Genomic DNA, 22,755 nt, shown 5'->3' with positions numbered 1-22,755 from the left:
CATTGAATTAATCAGATTTTTTGAGTATTTCAAAGTTTGCTTGCTTGTTTTTAACTATGGTTTTATAATTATTGTTTTCTTGGTTATATAATTCTGCTTAATTAATTGAAAATAATTCATAGAAGTCTTCCTAGATTTTGCTAAGTTCATTAGTTTTGTCATTTCTCCTGACAGAATGTTGTTTGGTTACATTCATATATTTATGAATTAGGGAAGCAATTTTTATTGTTTTGTGATCATTGTTTTTTCTTTTTACATTATTTCAGTCATATTGTTTTCTTGGCTACAATTACTTCACTTTGCATTGGTTCATCTCTTCATCTTATTTGTCATTTCTTATAACATATAATTTTCTATTACATTCATATATCACAATTTATTTACCATTCCCAAGTTGATTGGTGCTTACCAGTTTTTTGTTTCCAGTTTTTTACTGCTGTAAAAATACTTATAGTAGCATAAATATTTTGATGTCCTTAGGAGTTTTATTTGGTAATTAGCCAAGAAAGGAAAACTGTGTATCAAAGGTAGGACATTTTAACACCATAAAATCAAATCACTTTCTAAAATGATTATATCAGTTTGCAATACCATCAATGCATTAGTGTGCCTATTTTTCCACAACCCCTCTAAAACTGTCATTTTTTTGTCAATTTGTTAGGTAGAAGGTGAAAATTTGGTTGTGGTTAATAGTTTGCAAATCTTTTTTTGATAACTTTGTCCACATATGATATTTAGTTGGTATACAAGATAGAAGGGTGGGTATGGAGTTAGGTAGACTTGAGTTCAAATCTAGTTTCACACTTACCATCAATGTAACATGTACTTAAGCTCCATCTGCTCCAGTTTCCTCAACTGTTAAATTGAGAATAACAATTGTACCCCTCTTCCATGGTTGTTGTGAGGCTCAAATAAGATGTTTATAAAGAACTTGGCATAGTGCCTGGCACAAACTAGGGACTTAATGCTTGTTTGTTTCTTTATCTATTAAATGATAATTTTTGGCCATATATTTCTAATCCTTATTCTAAAAACTTAATACCAAGATATTTTCACCTCTATTTGACTATTTTCTGCCTTAACTTAGATGTAGTAACTTAATACAGAAATTTTCAATTTTATGCAATCAAAATGATCCATTTTGTCTTTTGTAATTGGCTCCATACTTAATACTTGACTAGGTGAATGATTTGAAAGATTGATCCTGAAATCTATTTTTTTGTTTTATTTTATTGATGCTACCTGGTTTATTCATCATTTCCCATTTTTATTTTTTAATCATGATTTCTGGAAGTTTGCTTTTTCTTAGTGTATTTTCTTTCATTTTTGAGAGAAGCTTGGAAGAGACAGTTTTTAGACCTCTTGCTCTGCTATTTTTTCTGTGAAGACACAGTTAGAGTATTCTGTTTAATTCGGGGTACTACAGTTTAGTAGGAATTTTGATGGAAGACAAAGATTGAGGAGAAGACTAGAAACTACATCATATGAAGTTGGCTTGAAGACTTAGGCAGGGATATATAAGTCATCTTCAAGCATTTTGAAGAGCTACTATGGAGAAGATGGGTTGATTTCTTTTCCTTAGCAAGGGTGGATAAAAATTGTGGATAAAATTTACAGAATAAGATTAAAAGATCTTGAGAGTTGACTTAAAGTAGAATGGACTAACTTGGAAGTTGAAAAGTTTTCTTAAAATGAACACCTTTAAGCAGAATATGGATGCATTTCATGGATGTTGTAGAGTATATTCCACTTAACGTTTGAAATAGGTATATTTGAGATAATATTTGAAAGACCCCTTTCAATTCTGAGATTTTGTAATTTTTCAATGATTTCAGAACTCATATCTAGTCAGCCAATAAATATTTTCTTTAAAAAGTTTCTAACAGCTTTCCTAGGTTACAATAATTCCAGATTCCTTGATTGATGCAATCAAATGGGTAACTTTGTTCCATTGCCCTTTGACTATTAAAGAATCATGAGATAATGATTAGAGATGACCTGGGAGGAATATCTGGGTTGAAATCTTGTCTCTGACATCACCGACTGTGTGACCGAGGGAAAGTCATGACTTCTCTCAATCCATTTACCTCTTCCATAAGACAGGGTTGATAACACCTGGAGTTTCTACTTCACAGAGTGGTTGAGAGTGGTTAATGAGTCAATTTAGCTGAAGCATTTTGCAAATATTAAAAATCCATGTAAAAGTTATTATTATTATCATCATCATTCAAGGCATAAAACAAATTCAAAATCCTTACCTGAGGGGTTTGCCACTGTGAGATAGATTATGTGCTCTGTAATGTCCAATTGGATTACCTATCAATAAAGGGTTCTTAACCCAGAGTCTATGAATTTTGATGACTATTTCAATATAATTGGTTTCCTTTGAAACATTCATATTTAATTTTTTGCACTTAAAGTCATTATTCTGAAAAAAATAATTTATAGCCTTTACCGGACAGTCAAAGCAGTCAACAACAAAAAGAGGTGAAGAGTTCCTGTTATAGATGATGGAGTTTTGAAGATAATTCCATTTGTATGAAAAACCAATAGATATATACACCCACACATTCATGTACATATGTATATACTAAATATATATGTTATATGTGTGTCTATAAGTATATATTAAGTAGCTACTGAACTAGATACTGTGCTAAGCACTGAGTATACAAAGAATTCAAAAGGCAGACCCTGCCATGGAGGAGCTTCCCAGTCTAGTGGGTGAGATAATGTGCAGATAACTATGTACAAACAAGCTATATTCAGGCTAAATAGGAAATAGTAGAAATGTTGCTGTTTATCCTTCATTCTTGAAGAAGACCATGACATCAGGCAGGTGATATCATGACAAGCACATGAATTGGACTTGGGGGGGGTCTGTGCTAAACACCAGTCTCATTTTCTTCTTCAGAGCCATCTGGGTCCAGTGGCCACATATGTATCAGGATAAAATGGAGATGGAAGTTTGGAGATGCCAAAAATCACAAATCCACAGAAGTTCCGAAATACCATCTATAAGCATCTATTGGATTGGGTATATCCAGGTATGCCAGTACATCAAGGAATGATGATTATTATCGAGTGTCCCCCTTTTTCTCAGGCAAAAGGCCAATGGTTGTCTTCTCCTCATGGTACATTGACCTCCCCAGCTTGTGTTCTTCACATACTTAGAGTACCATCCTTGCCTCTCCTTTCCATGGCCACTACCATAATCCTGGCCTCTGAAGTTAGCATTCCTTCCACTGTTTTCTGCCTTTTCAATCCATTTTATACACCACTGACTAGGTATTCTCCTATTCTCCTCTTCAAAATCTTACTGTGGCTTCTTGTTACCTTTCAGACCTTTGTCTAGCTTTCAGAGTTCATCATCTGACACCACCCTTCCTCTCCAACTTCATTTCCCCTAAATGCAATCCAACTTGAATCCATTCAGAAAACTCTCTTCATTGTTCTGTACTGCCTCAGTGCCACACCTTCCACTTCTCATGCCTTCCAGTCCTTACCTACACATTTTAGTACTTAATTGGTGCATGTATTTTAGGTTTTTGTTACTTTAATAGGACTGTAAGCTCAATGAGGGCAAGCCCATGTCATTCATAACCACATCTATCTATTTTTTAGGTAAGGCAAAAGGGGTTAAGTGGCTTGCCCAAGGCCACACAGCTAGGTAATTATTAAGTGTCTGAGACAGGATTTGAACCCAGGTACTCCTGACTCCAGGACCGGTGCTTTATCCACTACACCACCTAGCTGCCCCTACTTCATCTATTTCAATAACTATTGTACCCTACTTTTCTAATCTTATTCCCTTGTGTTCCCCTACAATGAGACTGTCTACTTAATTAAAAATTTTTTTTTCATTTCTAAACTCTTTCCTCTTCATGTTTGAATGCCAAATTAGGATGTAGTAAACAATTAGGTAAAAGAGGAGAGAAGAACATGGTAGGGTCTATTTAGGATAGTCATGGGAAGGAAAAGTTGAGGAAAGAGGAGACTTTTATTCTAAACTTTCCCTCAGTCCTTGAGTTTCTTCTCTGTTATAGTTAGAGTCTCATTTTATTTTTACTTTTCATTTCTCAGTTTCTCTTTTTGCCCATTGTCCCTGTGCCACTGATTTTTTTTGACTCAGATTAAGTCCAGTTATAATTTGCAGATTCTGTTTTGCCACTTCTGTTGCTGCCCAGTTCTTGCAGTTTTCACTCTTTCATCTAGATTATGTATATTTTGTGGAACTCTCAGCCATGAATCAAGTCCACTTCTAACTCAAAAACTACAGAGGTTGCAGACTACTCTCAGAATTGAAAGAGAATGCTTGTCCTTCTGAAATATAAATACTAGCATAACCATCAATTCTCATATTCCTATTATCCTGGGGACTATATATATATATATATATATATATATATATATATTGTATATATACATATATATATATATATATATATGTATATATGTAGGTGGCTAATCTAATCTACCCTATTTACTCTAACATCATAGGCCAGAAGAAAAGGAAAGTATTTTGTGTGGTAGAGGAGGGGATGCCAGGGTTTCCTATTGCAATCTTGATTTTATTTGAGTTTCTATATTCATTTGAAAACTTTAAATGCCAGCTATAGGATAAGATTATCTAAACAAGGTCTAACAATTCAAAGTGGGAAGAAAAATAAATGGAATAAAATGGTCCAATGCCTAAATTATGTCATAGAGTACCTTTTTTTATTAGCACATCACAGTATGTATCTTGGAAAGGTACCATAGATAGATAATAAGCAGAGCCCAACATTGAATAAGACAGAGTTCAGAATGAGTAATACTTGTAAAAATGAACAGTACTTTTAACCACTCTGGGTTACTCACTGACACAAAAAACTGTCTTTTAAACATGAACATTTTCTTGATGATGTTATAAGGCCCTGACTCATAGAATGCTACAAACTCTGAAGAATCTAAGTTGTGAATGACCAAATGGTCTATGGAAAAAGATGATGACTGTAAATAGGCTATAGATTATCATTAATGATAACTTGCATACAAAAAATGGCATGAGATATTATCTACGAAATGGATGATTGAAAAAGGAATTAGGTTGGTCATGTAGCAAGAGCAGAGGAAGATGGACAGCCTGAGTGTTCAGCTGGTAATCACAAAATGCAAAAAAGGCCTAAACGGAGGCTCACATATGTTAGGCAGACCATCTAAAGAGGATTTATGGGGGAGCATGCTCTCAAATCAAAAAGAGTGAGCAGATATGACTGGGATGCAAAGTGTAGTATAGGAGAGGATAGCCTCATCAGTGAGCTCACAAATGCAAGGACTGAAGATGCAGTATCATACTAGAAAGCACTGTCTTAAGAGTCGGAAAAGACAAATTCTTATTCTATCTCCATCACTAATTGATTGAGTAACCTTGGGCAAGTCATTTCCCTTCTTTGAAATTATTTTTTTCTCATCTAGAAATTGAAGGTATTGGATTAGATGCTTAAAGTGCCTTCTAGTAACATTTTTTTCTGTATTTTTCTAAATACAGGTGAAGGAAGAAACTCTTAGAATTTTTAAGATCTTCAAAGGATATTTTTTTTGGTCTTTCCTGACCAGAATTCTACATCATATGACAGCATGAAGTCACATTATAGATAATGAGCCTGTGTAACTTCCCTGACAGTAATCCTTATAGCATGGGGATGTACCCTTCTTTCTTCCCCCCACCAATGAAAAATTAGTTTGCCTTAATGATTCATTGTGACTTGTTCTTTCATGGAGTTATAGAAGCCTTTGTAGAATTTCTTCTTGTATTTTTGCCAATATTCTCCCTTTGATGAGTTCCTCCCATTTGCACTCAGCTATCTAAAGTACAACTTCTCAAAGATCTCTTTCAAGCTTCTAGTTCTAACCTCTGGTTCTACCATATTGGGATTTAGAGCACAGGTCCATTAAAACTCAAAGCAGGGTTGAATTTTTCTAATGACTTGTTCTTTCATTTTATTACCAACAGCATGTCTTTGGGGGCCATGTGCCACTACTCACAGAATGAAGGTTGTTATCAGAAACATAATTTGGTATTTATAATTGAAAGTGTAAATTAGAGAATAGAAAAAGGGTACTCATTGCTCCTTGGCTTGAAGTGAAATCATTGTTTGGGGACGTCTCCTTCATGTATAGTTAATCTGCACAGTTGGCTAGTGTAACTTACCATATGATGGGTGATTTGTAAGTCTAAGGCTTTATTCATCAAATAAGCATTAGTTTGCCTCTATGAAAAACTCATATTTCTACATAAAATTTGGTTCGCTGCAGTAAATTGTTTTCCTAAGGTACTGTGTTATGGCCACAGAATTTTCTAAATCTGGGGAGATATTTTAGTGTGAATCAAAGGAACTTAACTGTTCCCTGAATAATCGATACAATGCAACAATGAAGAATGGAGTTTTATTACTAGTTTGGAAGATCAAAAGAGGTGCTTTTGGAATTCTGGGTCCTGGGCTAATTGACTTAACACACTCTTGAGATCAATACCAAAGGCTGCCTTCAGTGACCATCTAGCATCTGATATTAGAGCTGGAAGGAATCTAAGGGAGAGTATATAATTCAACCTCTTAATTTTACTGATATAGTTGCCTTAAAGATACTCAAATAGATCTGGGATATCTCATCAATATAGGAATTCCCTCCAATGATCAAGATTACAATTCAGCCATGACTTGTCCATAATTCATGGACAAGAAACACACAAATGGACAGGCAAAATGGGGGGAGGGGCAATGATGGGGTTACTCAACATGTTGGAGTCCTTCCTCACTTTTCTTGACATCCTGTGATTACCAGTGGTGCACATTGTCTACTGGTTTTTCATTATTCTTTCCATAAGATCAGCTTTTCTTTCTACCCCCTCCATCAAAATAGCATGTATAATGACTTTTTTCTTTGTTTTTCTTTATAGTTTTCTTGTATCTAGTGAGTGATTGTATCACTAAAAAACAAAAAAGTGAAAATGGGTCACAGAGATTTAAATTATTTTTTGAGTCATAGAGATACTAAATTTGAGGCAATAAAAGCATTAAAACCCAAATCTTCTAATGCATAGATCAGTGTGTAACAAATAGTGGGATGAGGTGCAAAACATTGTGGCATTTGAAAACCAAAGACATAAGTTGGAATCTTGTTTCTGCCACTCTACTAGGTATGTGATCTTAATTGGTTTCTGGGACTTAGTCTTTTATTTCATTTTGTGGGAGCAATTGGGATTAAATGACTTGCCCAGGGTCACACAACTAGTAGATATCTGAGGCTGAATTTGAATTCAGATCCTCCTGACTCCAGGACCAGTGCTTTGTCTACTTTGCTAACTATGTGCCCTGGGACTTAGTGTTCTTATTTGTAAATCATGAGAGTTGAATTAGTGACATCTAAGACTCTTTCTAGCTTTAAATCTATAATCATTTTCCCACTATTTGTGGAATGATTTGCAAACAAAATACTTGGAAGCAATTAGATTGCTACTTCCTCAATGAAAACATCCTAGTTTTGTACTATTGTCTTTCCAAGTGCCTTTTTAATGTACACAGCACATTTGCTTTTATTTAAAACTGTTTCCAAAAGGGATTTAAGGGTAAACAGTGGAAGAATTAATTTCTTTCTAATGTGTCTTCTGTTGAATGGGGTGCTTGGTTCCCCCTAAAGCCAATATGTTTCCTGAACCCATAAAGCCAATTTAGACCTTAGACTCTCTCTTTCCAAAGTAACTTTGCTGAGTCTTTTTAAACTTGATGATTGAATAAGGGAGAAGAAAAATGGTTCTAATTAGTAAATACTAAGTTAACTTGCTTCTAAAGTGGACCAGATCCTGCTTTTGCATTCCTTCCCCCAATCACCTCAGTTGCTAAGGTTGCTATACATTTAGTAAAGGTCCATTGTTTTTTCTAACTTATCTAGGAATATGGATGTAGGAGCAGTATTTTTGCTTCTCAATCTTATATAATAGTCTTTACTCCCTAGTTAATTCCTCTTTAGGCACATTTAGCTTAACTTAATTCTGCCTGGTATAGAGACAGTATACATATTTGTGACAAAGGCATAGAGGAATTTAGCAAAGGACCAAATGGAATTGCTTAGCTGTGATATTCCCAGGATCTTGCAAGAGTAGAAACACCTGTGATAACTCAGCACTGACCCTTCCTGAGAACACACAGGCTATTGTTCGATAGCCCTTGACATTTCCCATTTCAAACCTGGAATGGTTTCTGGATGTTCTGTAATGGGAGCAAGAAAAAATAAGAAACAAAGCCCTGATACGGAAAGGAATTTTGACTGGCAAATGGCAGGCACCAGGTCCCTTTGAGGTCTCTTTCCTTTCTACTTCCTCTGTGCTTTGAAGTAGCCTTTTGGAGGTGCCTTGGTGACTTCTCATTAGCCATATGAATATCTGCAATTTCTTTCCCTTACCCTCTTCACTATAATTCAGTAAGGGGCTTTGCCCCTCCTTCTGGCACTATGACTTTTAAGTAGAACTGTTGTCTGTGGGGAGATAGTCTAATTTGGAAAGTGGACAAACCCACGTAGTGATATTTGATGAGGGTGGCCAGGAGAATGACAGTGCATTATTCGTATTCAAAAGAAAAATTAAATAGAATATTTACAGAAATCTACCCCATCACCTTTTTTTTTTAAACTAAGAAAGCACTAGTCCTCCTTAGCCTATGATGGTGTTAGTTTCAGGGCTGGCTTCTCTTAGTAATTAATAGCATTTAAGTTCCAGAGTCGTCAGTTTTGATTAGCCAAACATTAAATTAATTCAATCTGTGAACACTTACTCTTTAAGAACTATTGAGGGGAGAAGGCATTTGGATGGACAGAGGGACGTGTCTTCATTGGATTGCTAGCCACCTCCAAGTAGTTACAGTCAGATCAATACAGCTCCTGGAGCTATAATAAAATGGCTTCGGCAGGCTCATCTGTGGCTGAGAACACAGTATACACATTGATTTCCTGGCCTGATATAACCCATTTACCTATTCAGCTAGTCCGTTAAGGAAGGTGTGAGGCTACGAAGGCCCAAGGGAGCAATGATGTCTGTAAGTAGGTTAGCAAATGCTTGGGAAATGTCTTAATCTGCCTCGCAGTTACTGCTTCAAGAAGATACATTTCTTTGAAAAGAAAATGGCTCCATTAGCTCCCCTGTATTTTGGGAATGGATTTAAGTTGGGAAGCATTGGAAGCTTTGGGGGTTACCCTTTCATCAAAGTTTTCTCATTTTTTTAGAACCTTTAGATATCTAAGCATTCCCCTGGCCTTGTTTTTAGAAATGAGTAATAACAATAGCTCAGAAATATGCCCAGCCCAACTAATTATCTGTTATTTTAGCTTAGTTGGTTAGGCAATCTTCTCAAAGACTGGAGTGTGGGGGTTGACAACCTATGTCAGTTGTTTTTATTCTGGCAGCATAATTTTGAAAATTTCTCGGGGGAAATGTAAAACATTATAAATGTGACTATCAAGCAATGAGAAGGGCTTTTAAAAAATGAATATGCCCTAATTTGCTGATTCAAATAAGAGTCATCTGTTTGGAAAACTACTTTCTTTATCATTGCCTAGAATATTTTGGAACCTATTTTTGAAGATCAATTTTAGAGTCTTTGGTAAGATGTTTTAACCATACTTGGAAGTGGCAAATCTTAGGATCATAGCTGTAGAGCTGTGAGGAATTTTAGGGTCCATCTATTTCAAACTTTCTAATTTTTCTCAGAAAGGAAATTGAGGCCCAGGGACACTAGAAAATTGATTTACTTGGCTAAGGTCTTGTGGATATTAAGCATCATAGGACAGATTTGAACTTCGCTCTTCTGCCTCCAGTCAGTGCATATTCCATGGTACCTATTGAGGATTAATTTGATTTTCGGTAATTAGCTAGAGTCAAATCTCATAAAGTGAGATGAACTGGAGACTTGTTTTGTGCTCAAAAATTGTTTTGCCAAAAGTACACTGTGGTGGGGGCAGTTAGGTGGTGCAGTGGATAGAGCACCGGCCCTGGAGTCAAGAGTACCTGAGTTCAAATCTGGGATACTTAATAATTACCTAGCTGTGTGACCTTGGGCAAGTCACCTAACCCCATTGCCTTGCAAAAAGTAGGGTGTGATACTGTGATGAAGCAGGTAACAGTGGCCATAGTTCAACCCGTTTACATCATAGGAATCTGAAACATTTCAGAATCTCTACATAATCTGAGAGAATGGGTTGGTGGGATGAATACTGCAGCTGCAATGACATCAATATCAAAGCAATGCATCTCCATTGTCTTCGTTCATGATTTCGACATGCACCTTCTTGGGGTGCTCCTTTTTTTCTGAGTCACCCTAGACACAATGTTTCATCACTACTTCTATTTTCCTCAAAACACTTTATTTCATCCAGCTTCCTTAGAAATATCAGAACAAATATCAAATCTTTGCTGTCCCTGTTCATCATTCTAAATGCACAGTGCAGACTTCGTGAAAACTTTACTCTTGCTTAAGTTCCTTTTCAATATGTTTCTTTCTCTAAATTTAACACTTCAGCCATCTTTTTTTTTAACATTAGATCATCTCTCTGAAAGAACCAAATATCTGACCTTTTCAATATTTTCATTTGTCCAATGGGTGACTGGCTGCCTGCTTTGCACATCCTTGATCTTGACATTACTTCATCTTTGTGCATATGGATATATGCATGCATGTGTGTTTGAGTGCCCAAAGGAGCATGAATGTGAGAGTATGAGGGTGGGTATGCATGGGGATATGTGGGAATGGAGGGTCTGAGGGTAGACTTGTGATTTTACCATGAGGAATATTTCTAAAATGAAAACTCTCTACAAATGCAAATGTAGCTTCAAGTCTAAGAGGATGACTAGGCCATCAAGAAGTTAAGGGCTCTGCCAATGATAATTGAATTAGAATATTTTGTAAGAAGGACTTGAGTTTTCTTACTCCAAGGAAATGATACTCAATCTCCCTGCCTCTTATTCATTCTTATAAGCTTCTAATTTTTTTAAACAAAGCATATTTCATTTGGAGGTATGTTTAATCTCACATAGAAAAAAAATCATTATTTCTTTGATCTAAATAGTGACCACTAGTTTTTTTTTCAGATTTTAAAGATATCCTTAATTTTTGCATTAGAATTACTTCCTAATATATGTCTTCTAACCATTGAAACTTCCCTTGTAGTAGCAAAATAGTTAAGCAAAACTAACCAACTTCACAACTGCTCCATTCCATCCACAGTCACTATCATTTGTTCTCCAAAGCCAAATTTGGCCATTTGATAAGTAGATTTGCCTTTCAGTATTTTTTTTTGTTTGTATGTATTATTGTCAGTTTGTTTATAGTATTCTCTTGACACTACTTACTTCTCTCTGAGAAAGTTCATATAGGTCTCCCTCTGCTTTTCTTAATACTTTGTTGTTTCTTATGGCCTGATGATTGCCTTATTATATTCACAGATTATATAGCCAATTTCTGATTGAAGGATATTTCCTTTATTTATAGGCACTTACTGTCTCATGTCCTGGTGCAAAAATTTTGGCATATAAGGTAACTTTCTTTCTGCTTTTGACCTTTTCAGCATATTTGCCTTGCAGAGGAATTGAGATCAAAAGTCACAGACGATTTAGTGAAAGAATCTGTCCTTTTGATGCTAACACAGAATTGCATGTACATCTGTAGATCACAGTTTTGGAAGTCCTTTTTGACGTTCAGGCTTTGTCTTTCTATGATTAGGTCTCCTCTGCTTCTATACATTTTATACACAAATATGCAAAAATTTCCAGTCTTGTATCTATTCATATTTTCTGAATTATTTTACTCCTGAGTCCTGATAGAATATCCAAGGTTAAATACTTCTGGCTAACACTATTGAGGTTTTAGGGAGAATCTCAGTAGGCCTCACAACTTAACATAGTGTAACTTTCTCATTCCATTTTTATAGCTGCTTCCTAAGGTTGTGAGTAAATGTGTAAAAATGAACATAGATAATACCTTAGCCTTATACCAATTGATTTGTTAATAATCTTTGATTATTATCATATATTAGTACTTATATATATGTAAACATGTTATATCTAATCTATATTTATTATAAAACAGATAGTAAACATAGTTTCAGTTTATTATATATGTGATTAATATTCATCATTACTTCATTAAATCCTTACTATGATCAGAATATTTATAGTATCTATTTTAATATATAGAAAAATATAATTATGATTACTTAATTGAATTCCAAGTATAGCAATGGACAATATGGGCTTTAATATTTTTTAATATCTTCTTTTACTTTAACTTGATTTCCAAAAATAGCTCTCCTACCTACACTACCTGGAGGGCCATTCCTTGTTACAAAGGAAAAAAAAAGAACTCAAAGGCAGATCATCCAAATTAACCAATTCATTTATACAGTGCAATGCTCTGCACCCAAAGTCCATAATCTATACAAATCAAAAAGAAAGCTGCATTATTTTATCATCTCTTCTTCAGGAAACCACTTTTCAGAAGAGCAGACTAGTGAATATGCACTTAGAAGGCAATGGAAACTTGGGTTTATGGCAATGATGAGCCAATCACTGTCTTAACCTCCAATTTCTCTGGCAGAAGGATATTACCCAAAATTCCCCTTTCATAATATTTGCTTCCTTTCCCTATCTACATTAAAGAAGAATCTTCAAAATTCTCCACTTTACAGTTGAATTGATCACTGCTAGAGTGAAGATTTTGTTTCTACAAATTGGTGAAATTGATATTCAGTAATGAACCAATAATATCTGGATTATTAGTTTCATATTGTCATTAATAAAAAGGGCACATTAATATTGTTTAGGAGGTGGTCGGTTTGCCTGTCTCTATTATTGAGGAATTCCTTAGGTAAATCAGTTTTATAGAAAGTTAATCTGTTTTCTGCCTCAATCTTTTCCTGGCAGTTTTGATTAAATCAACTGGGCTAATTCGCTTCTTCTTATTGACTAGGTCAACTCAGTCATTCATAAGATTCTGTATTTTTTTAAATGTGGTTCCAAAATCTAGGGGAAAAATGTGACTGGACTTGTCATCCATTGAGTTCTTTTCATCCATCAAAGAGCAGATCAGTCTTGATACAGCTCTCACAGACTAGATATGAATTGCTCCTCTCTGACCAAAGTAGTAGAAAGAGAATTGCCCCCTCCCCAAGCCCTGCCTGCCTCTACCATTATCTGCATTCCCTCTGTGGGTTGTATTTTTAGGAACCAATCTACTATTTAAAATGAGTTTGCCAACATGGTCCATGGAACTTAAAGGAAAATGAGAAGTTAAAGAATAGTTTCAAAATAAATTATAGTGTTTGTGAAATCTCTCCGTTATGTGACAAAGCTCCCTTGCTTACTCATTCTGCTGGTGTGCCCCCACTCCCCATAGCATCCCCGGTCTTGCTCCTCTGTGGCATGTCTCATTTTCTCGCTTATTCCATAGGCCAGGGAGTCCCACTGAGCAGGTGGGGAACACAAGCTACTCATGAGGAAAGAGATATTGAAAAAGACAGAGTGGTAAAGCTGCTGATAGGTGGTTATTAGATGCAGATAAACTGTAATCTTAAGTCATCTTATGAGCATACTAATTACAAAATGACATTACCTACACAGAGCGCCTTTGCTTCGTTAACACATTAAGCAACGTCCTTTATTAACACTGCAAGAAGGACTTCCTTTCATTAGATGGTTATGCAAAACTGTAATTATACTTGCCTGGGAAGTCTGGTGAAGTTGTGAAAGGTTAGTTAAGTTGTTAGGAACTTGGTAGTGGTTATTTTTTTCCTTCTGTCCTTTCCCTTTCACATCCTATGTAGGAGGTTACACATTTTAAAGTAAAATATTTATTTCCATTCCAGACTCAGATTTCCACCTTTCTTTTATCATCAGTATAATAATAGCATTACTCTTGAAAAAGAATTAAAATTCGAAGTTACCTGAAGTTAAAGAGTTCTCCTGCCTAGTAACAAACAGAATATACTGGGAAGAATATATTTATTACTGTAGGTAGATGAGGCATTTTAAAGATCATTTTTCAACTTTGATTTTTTAATCTACCATTTCTTTGAACTAGTAGCTTCTCTAAATGTTCCAGATCTCCCATTAATTAAGTGCCAATTATTCCAAGTGGGACTGACAAATTATTTTACCTGGTGTGAATTTTTGCATATATAACTTAGCATGACTGAAGAAATAACTGGAAGACAATTTCTTTGAATAGGAAGGATATTTACACATGGGCATATGCATATACACATTATATGTATGAGTCTGTCTATATGTATATATATATATATTATCCCTCATTTAAATAATTTTTTATAAGCCAATAGAAGTGAATTTTAGGTAGAGCCCTAGGCCTCATTTTAGAAAGACCTGGGTTCATACCACTTCAGTTATTTGCAATTTGTGTGATGTTGGGCAAGTCACCTGAACTCCCCCCGTCTGTCTCTCTCTCTCTCTCTCTCTCTCTCTCTCTCTCTCTCTCTATATATATATATATATATATATATATATATATATATATATATATATGTATATATATGTATATAAAATCAGACAGCTCACTAGAATTAACCTACTAAATCACAGATGGGCCAGAGATCTGCCTCTGGTGTGTTTCCTTCTGTGACCTACTTATACTTCGGGTCCCTATAACTAGAAATATTGAGTTTTTTTTTTTTGCTTTTTTTTCCCACCAAAATTACTTAAGTTCTAAGAAATCTGTTTTTCATGGTAATTGAATACATTTATTCCTCTTCTTCCTGCTCATGCTCAAACATCAGGGGCAGGCTTCCTGGGCTACTGTGAACTTCTGCTGGTACCAAGTAGTTGGAGCTCAGTGACTAGATACATTAATAGAAGTTGATTTTTTCCCTCCTTTTCTTCTTCAATCTATTTATCAATCATTTAGAATTGACAGGCACAATGGTAGGTCCTGGAGATACAAGATGAAAACAAAACTGTCTGTTCCCTCTGGTAGTTACATTCTGGGATGGAGGAAGAAGGGAAAGGGGAGAGGAGAGTGATAGTGGTCAATGTGAACAGAGATAAATAAATAAATACAAAATACATGCAGTATAATTTCCTGGTGGGAAATACTCTCTCCAGGGTGAAACATTCAGCTCATTCATTACTAAACATTTACACTGTCCTTCAGGGTTCTAGGTGTTATAATCAAGATAAAGAATCTTACAACTAGAAGGAACTTTGGGAGACCATTTGTTTCAGTTCCTTTGTCTGATGGCAACTGAGCCTAGGTGACCTGAAATCACTTAGGATTTAAGTCACTTATGTACTTTGTCATTTGTTCTAGAAGATCAAATCCATATTTTTTTTCTCTAAGTTTTAGTTTCTTCTGAAGCTACCTTTCTTTTTCTAGCTGTCCTGGATCATAACCTTCTTCAATCACTTACATTTTCTTATTGATTCTACCTCTATGTCTCATATCTGTCTCTCTTCCATATCCTATTTAAGATATTCATCACCTAATACCTTCTATTATAAATGAAAAGACAGAGACCCACCAGGGTCAGATGTTTTTTCCCTTAGGTCACTTTGGTAGAAGATAATAGAGTTAAATATTAAACCAGATCTTCTGACTTCAAAATTTAGTGTTCTTTCTGGTGTACTATATGCTACATGGCTTCCCTGATATTGTTTGGCAAAGCAGGAGAGAGTGAGTAAAAGTTCAGAAGCCAAATAACCTTCTTTTGGGGTATTTTCCTTCTTACACTCTATCATACCTCCTGTATGATGCCTATATTCTAGCATGATATAGAATAAGGGTGCATGTTAGATACATGTGACATGTTATGATAACACAGAGACTTGATGCCTGTTATTTCAGGTCCAGACCTAGCTGTGTCCTGGATGTCTACAAAAATGATAAAGAATCATGTGTGCCAAAAACCTAGAATCTAGAGGAGAAAAAGAAGCCTCTGCTTAGCTTTTCATGAGGAAATGAAATGATACACCTGCCTCTTCTTTTTCCCCTCCAGGCAGTTCATATTGGACTATTCTAATACACAGCATAATATAGTTCATGGCTAGCAGATGATTGATGGGCAGACGTAAAGCACACCATTGAAAGGCTCCGTGTGTGGACATTAAGAGGGATGACTAAGGCTTTGCTTTTAGTGAGCAGCGTGGATCAGGAATCACTGCAACACCAGCAGAAATGGCAATGGACAAGGGAGTGAGATGTAAATAATTGACAGAATGTTATGGGCTGAACAGAAATGTCAGGGTATTAAAGTGGGTGTCTGAGAAAACAGAAAGTTGCACTCTGATATGATGAATAAGTCACTGCGAGTCACAGCAGAATGTGTGACAAGTGAGCATGAGCAAAGGCAAATGGGAGCAGAGTTTCTACCAGGCAGGCAGTGATGGAGGCAGGATCTAAGAGGGCCTGGATATCATCAAGGGGCTTCCTTCTCAGCAGATATGAGTGTGTTTTCTCTGAGAGAGGACAGGGTTCCTGGGAGTCTCCTTTGACTACAATCTCAATAGGAGACAGAGGACCATCTCGAGTCATACCGGTCTATATCTGGCCATTAGACCCAGATGACTGCAGAAGAGAAAATGAGGCTGGTGACTTTGCATCTTCTCACTCCAATACAATTCACTTGCATGTCATGCCATCAGCTCCCTGATGTCATGGTCTTTTGAAGAACAAAGGACAAACATTAATCAATGATCAGTAGGAGACAACATTGCTATGTGTATGTCAAAAATGATAATTCAATTTTCAACTGAAATAAGTCAGAGAGACCTATCTAGGACCTGAGAAGTGAGACTCTCCCTTCACTCCTAATTATATCTATTCACATCTGGAATATTATGCTTAATTCTGGGTACCACATGTTAAATAGAATAGAAATACAATAGAAAACTGGAGTATATTCAGAAGGTGATCAGTTTAGAGAGAGCACTGATAATTATGTCATGGATGATGGTAGAAGGAACTGAAACTGTTTATCCTAGAGAAAAGAAGAGTGGAGGAAAGAAATGGCATGGAGCAATTATCCATAATCATAAGGTATTAGATCTGCAGCTGGAAGTAGCCTGAGAGGCCAACTGTTCCAGACCCCTTATTTAAAAATGAAGAAATTGAGGACCAGGGACATTAAGCAACTTGCTCAAGGTTGTATGAGAAAGAAACAAAAGAGACAGGATTTGAATCCAGGTCCTCTGACTCAAGACTCTGGAGTCTTTCCATGGTAGCAAAATTGCAGTCTTCCAATATATGAAGGCTTTCCTATTGTAAGAGGGATTAATTACTTTGATTCTCCTTGACCTTGGAGGACTGAAGTAGAAAGAATGGGTTGAAATTACAGGAAGATATATTTTTCTTTAATATAGCAAAGTATTTTCTAAAAAATAGAATTTACCCAGTAGTGGATGCTTCTTTAAGTAGTCAGCTCTCATCTCTAGATATGTTCAATCAACTCTTAGAAAAGTTCATTTCTGTAAGCATAGGATACTGGAAAAATGACCTCTATGGACCCTTTCAGCCTAAGGTTCTATGCTTTGACTAAAGGAGAACCCTTAGGCTGATGCAAGGTCATCATTGTGAGGTGGAAAAAGGACCCTGCTTTTCGCTTTTGGGCATAGAATGGATTATGGCACCTACCAGCAGTGTAACTCAGACTCCCTCTCATTTAATCAAAGAAGTAAAAGCAAAATTAAGATTGGGATGGTACATGATGGGGTGATATCCTGTGTGCTGGGAAGCAGTGAGCTATGCAATGACAGAGAGAGAAGCTGAAAGAGAATACATAAGTGATGAAGAGCTGGTGCAAGTGAAGAAATTAATTTAGACTAGAGTCTGGGAGTGATCTTGAAGGCTGTCATATAGATCACTAGATGGGGAATTGAGTGTTCCAGGAAAATTAATTTTCTGGAGAACCAGAATTATGGCAATGCTGTGAAATTCAATAAAGGTGCCTTGAAGTAGTTCTTACTAAAAAAATTAAAATAAAAAAATTATGCAACTGATAAACAATGTTACCTTCCCATCCTCCAAATTAAGTAACTAGCCAGGCTAAATGAAGAGGGATGTCAAGATTATGATGTCCAAATGTGATCCCCAAGCCCAGGAGAAGAGCAATACCCGAGAAATAGATGATAGAGATTTAGGAAGGAATTAACTAAACAATTCAGTATGGCATAGAGAAAATTGTACTGTAGAGTTTATGGTATCCAATTCAAAAAACATTTATTAAATGCTAGCTTTGTGGTAAGCATTGTGCCCTCTGTGACCTAGGGATAAAAATTTAGATCCTCTCCTTTATGCTCTGAAGACTGATTGAAGTAGATGCCGCCTCATAAGCCCATCATCCCTTTGTACCTTTTATAATTTGGATACTTTCCCAAATCCTCCATATATTGACTCCTTGCCTTTGAAGCCTTCTTTGGATATTGTGTGTATCCTAGTGTAGATTGAGGAATGTCCAGATATTTGTTGACTCTCATTTTGCCAACAGGACTAATTGCCAGTGGTAGCCAATCTGCCTTTCTGGGCATACATGTCTTTGAAGGTATCTTTTACATATCTCTTCTTGTTAGCAAGTTGCCATTAGGAAAATACGTTTTTGGGTGGATCATATCTGTGATTTCATTGGAATAGAGAACTCTTTCTCCCAATATTGGCTAATACTGCATTGCAGAGGGAGGACTTGAAGCCATGTCTTCCTGACTCTCAGAAAGTCAGTTTTCTATCAAAATACATTGTGATGACTCTTTAGTACATACACATAGAATTATTTTAAACAGGATTAGAATGAATGCCCACATTGTCTTTCTTAATTATTGGCAATCCTAGACTTAAATTTTCATATTTCTCGATTAAATTTCAGTCCTGCTAATAATAGCTAGCATTCATATAGTATTTTTTTTTGCAAAGCATTTTGCAAATGTTACTCATTTTTCCACATAGCAATCTATTATTCCCAATTTTAGAACTAAGGAAACTGAAGCAGAAAGAGGTTAAGTGACTTATGCAGGGTCATGTAAATAGAAGTGTCTGAGGTTGGATTTAAACTCTGATCTTGGGGCGGCTAGGTGGCATAGTGGATAAAGCACCGGCCCTGGAGTCAGGAATACCTGGGTTCAAATCTGGTCTCAGACACTTAATAATTACCTAGCTGTGTGGCCTTGGACAAGCCACTTAACCCTGTTTGTCTTGCAAAAAACCTAAAAAAAAACCCCAACAAAAAAAACCAAACCTCTGATCTTCCCAATTTCAAGCCCAACAGTCTATTGATTGCACCACTTAGCTTCTTACTAGATTCCTGTTAGATTTCTCCAGTGGGACATCTCAAAATCATTATATCCAAAATGGAAGTCGTATTTTTTCCCAAACTCATCTATCTTTTCTCCCAATTTTCTCCCCATTTTTTTTGTTTAAGGTGCCATCATTCTTTTAGCTGCCCATATTTGTAACCTGTGAATCATGCTTGGTCATTTACCAAGAACTGTTGATTCTACATCAGTGTGTCTCACATCCATCCCTTCTGTGTACTCACACAGGTTCTTTATTCTAGTTAAGTTCCTCATCACATGTTGCCTCAATTATTTCAGTAGCACCTTTTCTGTTCTTCTCACTTTTTGTCTCTAATCTTTTTAAGTCATCAGGCCTCTATTAAATGATTACTACATAGCAGATACTGTATTAAGTTCTGGGAATACAAAGATAAAGAAAACCTAGAAGCATAAAGAAAGACAGTTCTTGCCCTCAGGTGCTTACATTTTAACTTATGAAGACAAAACATAAAAGGAAATTTGAGGAAGGATTTTTTATTTTTTTAATATTTAATATTTATTATTCTCATTTTGTACACATATAATAAAATATTCTTGTTTAAGAGTAAACAAAATACCCCCTCCCCCCAAAAATATAGACTCGCTTCAGCGATAAAGTAAAGGGGAGAGAAAAAAATTAAGATAAAAAATAATAGTAATAATTGTAGGTATGGGCAGGTGGTGCAATGGACAGAGCACCAGCCCTGGAGCCAGGAGCACCTGAGCCCATATCCAGCCCCATACACCCAACACTCACCCAGTCATGTGACATGTAAGCCACCCCAACCCCACTGCCCTGTAAAACCCCCCAAAAAGTAAAAAGACCCTAAATAAAATAAAATAGTAATAATAGTAGGGGTGGCTGGGTGGTGGACAAAGCATTGGCCCTTGAGCCAGGAGCACCTGGGTCCAAATCCGGCCTCAGACACCCAACAATGACCCTGCTATGCGGCCCCAGGCCACCCAGTCCCATTTGCCCTGTACCCCCCAAAAATAATAATAATAAAAAATGTGCTTCAGTCTTTGTTTCAGCACCAACAACTCTGTCGTGGGTGGATCACATTCTTTATGATAAGTCCATCGCAAGAGTTACTTCCATATTTTTCCACCATTGCCATTGCTGATCGCAACTCCCTCCTTTCATATTTCTCCACTACCATGTACTATATTTTCTCTCTCCTTTCACTCTGACTCTGCTGTAGGGTCGCTGAGTGGTGCAGCAGACAAATCCCTGGTCCTGGGGCCAAGAGACCCTGAGCACCCCTACCACCCCTTAGGCCCAGCATCTACCTGGCCCTATGGTCCTGGACAGGCCATCTAATCCCAGCCCCTTGCATGAAGTAAAAAAAGAAAATGTGTTATATCTGACCAATCTCCCCCTATGGTCCATCCTCTCCATCACTCACATCTCCCCCTTCCCCCTGTCCCCCCTTCTTACTCCAGATGCCTATACCCCATTGAGTATATATATGCTGTTTCCTCTCCTAGCCACCTCTGATGAGAGCGAAGATTCCCTCAATTTCCCCTTGCCTTCACCCCTTTCATATCATTGCAATAGCTTATTGTAATAAAGAAAAATCTTATTATATGAAATATCTTGGCCTATTCCCCCTCTCCTTTTTCTTTCTCCCATTACAATTCCCTTTCTTCTATTGACTCCATTTTTACACCATATTTTATCTTCAAATTCAGCTTTCTCCTGTGCTTCAACTATAAAAGCTCCTTCTACCTGCTCTATGAACGAAGAAGGTTCATATGAGTATTATCAGTGTCATTTTTCTATGCAGGAATACATGCAGTTCATCATCATTAAGTCCCTCATATTTTCCCCCTCTCCTCCGATCTCTATGCTTCACCTGAGTCCTGTATTTGAAGATCAAACCTTCTGTTTAGCTTTGGCCATTCCATCAGGAACATTTGAAATTCCCCTGGTTCATTGCATCTTTTTCCCTGGAAGAGGACATTCATTTTTGATGGGTAGTTGATTCTTGGTTGCGTTCCAAGCTCTTTTGCCTTCTGGTATATTATATTCCAAACCCTATGAGCTTTTAATGTAGTTGCTGCTAAGTCCTATGCGATCCTGACTGTAGCTCCGTGATATTTGAATTGTGTCCTTCTGGCCGCTTGTAATATTTTCTCTTTGACTTGGGAGTTCTGGAACTTGGCTATAATATTCCTAGGGGTTGGTTTTTTGGGATCTCTTTCTCAGGGGGGATCGGTGGATTCTCTCCATTTCTATTTTGCCCTCTGCTTCTAGGATATCAGGGCAATTTTCCTGTAGTAACTCTTTGAAAATGACGTCAGCTCTTTTCCTGATCATGACTTTCAGGTATTCCAATAATTTTAAATTATCTTTCCTAAATCTGTTTTCCATATCAGTTGTTATTTCAGTGAGATGTTTCACATTTTCTTCTAATTTTTCATTTTTTTGGTTTTGAAGTAATGAGTCTTGATTTCTCGTAAATTCATCAATCTCCCTGAATTCTACTCTTTATCTGAAGGATTTGTTTTCCTCAGAGAGTTTTCTTATCTCTTTTTCCATCTGGCCAATTTTGCTTTTTAAAGCATTCTTCTCCTCAATAACTTTTTGAACTGTCCATTTGACCTAAGCTGGTTTTTAGCATGCTATTTTCTTCAGCATTTTTTTGGATTTCCTTGACTAGGCTGCTGACTTCATTTTCATGTTTTTCCTTCATCTCTCTCATTTCTTTTCCCAGTTTTTCTTCTAACTCCCTCATTTGTTTTTCAAAGTCTTTTTTGAGCTCTGTCATAGCCTGATCCCAGTTTCTGTTTTTCTTAGAGTCTTTAGATGCAGGAGCTTGTGCTTCCTCATCTTCAGACTGAGTATATATTGATCCTTCTTGGGATTATAGATAATGTATTTCTCAATGGTTTTCCTCTTTTTTCTCTGCTTGCTCATTTTCCCAGCCTAAGCCTGTTTTGGGGGTACTTCCTGAGCTTTTGGGATACTCCCACAAGGGTCTCAGTGTATGAGGCTCTGTCCTCCCTCCTGGTCTGTGAATGACCATATGTTCCCCCCTCTGCCACGGGGCTGAGGTGGAGGGAGCCCCTGCTGTTCTATTGGGGGGGCCTAGACTGAAATCAAGACCTGAATGTGTTCAGAGTCCCAGAGTCCTATTCCAGGGGCAGAGGACAGAGCTCATCAGTCTCTCTTCACTCCCCTCCCTCAGCCCAATGGGCTCCTGCCCTGGGGGCTCCTGCTTACCAGCTCCCTCTGCTTCTGTTTCCTGGATCTGGAATGCAGTGGCCATGTTGCTTGCTGTGTGCCCCGAGGGCTGGACTTCATGTGTTCGCTCTGGCAGGGGTCCCCCCTGTTCCCCCAATTTGTGCCTGGTGCTCCTCAGGGTGTAGCTCAGGAAACTCCCCAGCTGCTGTGAGGCCGGCTTCCAGTGCTCTGG

At 37.0% G+C, this 22,755-nt stretch overlaps 1 long non-coding RNA gene across 2 annotated transcripts in view; it reads left to right on the top strand.

The window, feature by feature from the left end:
• Positions 1-22,755, top strand: part of LOC141517205 (uncharacterized) — a 324,047-nt gene that overhangs the window by 273,175 nt on the left and 28,117 nt on the right. For both annotated transcript variants that reach the window (XR_012476807.1, XR_012476806.1), the window contains exon 3: positions 2,915-3,047. This is a non-coding gene — a long non-coding RNA (uncharacterized LOC141517205). The remainder of the gene's footprint in view (positions 1-2,914; positions 3,048-22,755) is intronic.

The sequence above is a fragment of the Macrotis lagotis genome, chromosome 1, assembly GCF_037893015.1.
Source record: "Macrotis lagotis isolate mMagLag1 chromosome 1, bilby.v1.9.chrom.fasta, whole genome shotgun sequence".
In the NCBI taxonomy this organism is placed as follows: Eukaryota; Metazoa; Chordata; class Mammalia; order Peramelemorphia; family Peramelidae; genus Macrotis; species Macrotis lagotis.
The sequence above is the reverse complement of the archived record's forward strand: the minus strand, read 5'-3'. Positions and strand labels throughout refer to the sequence as shown.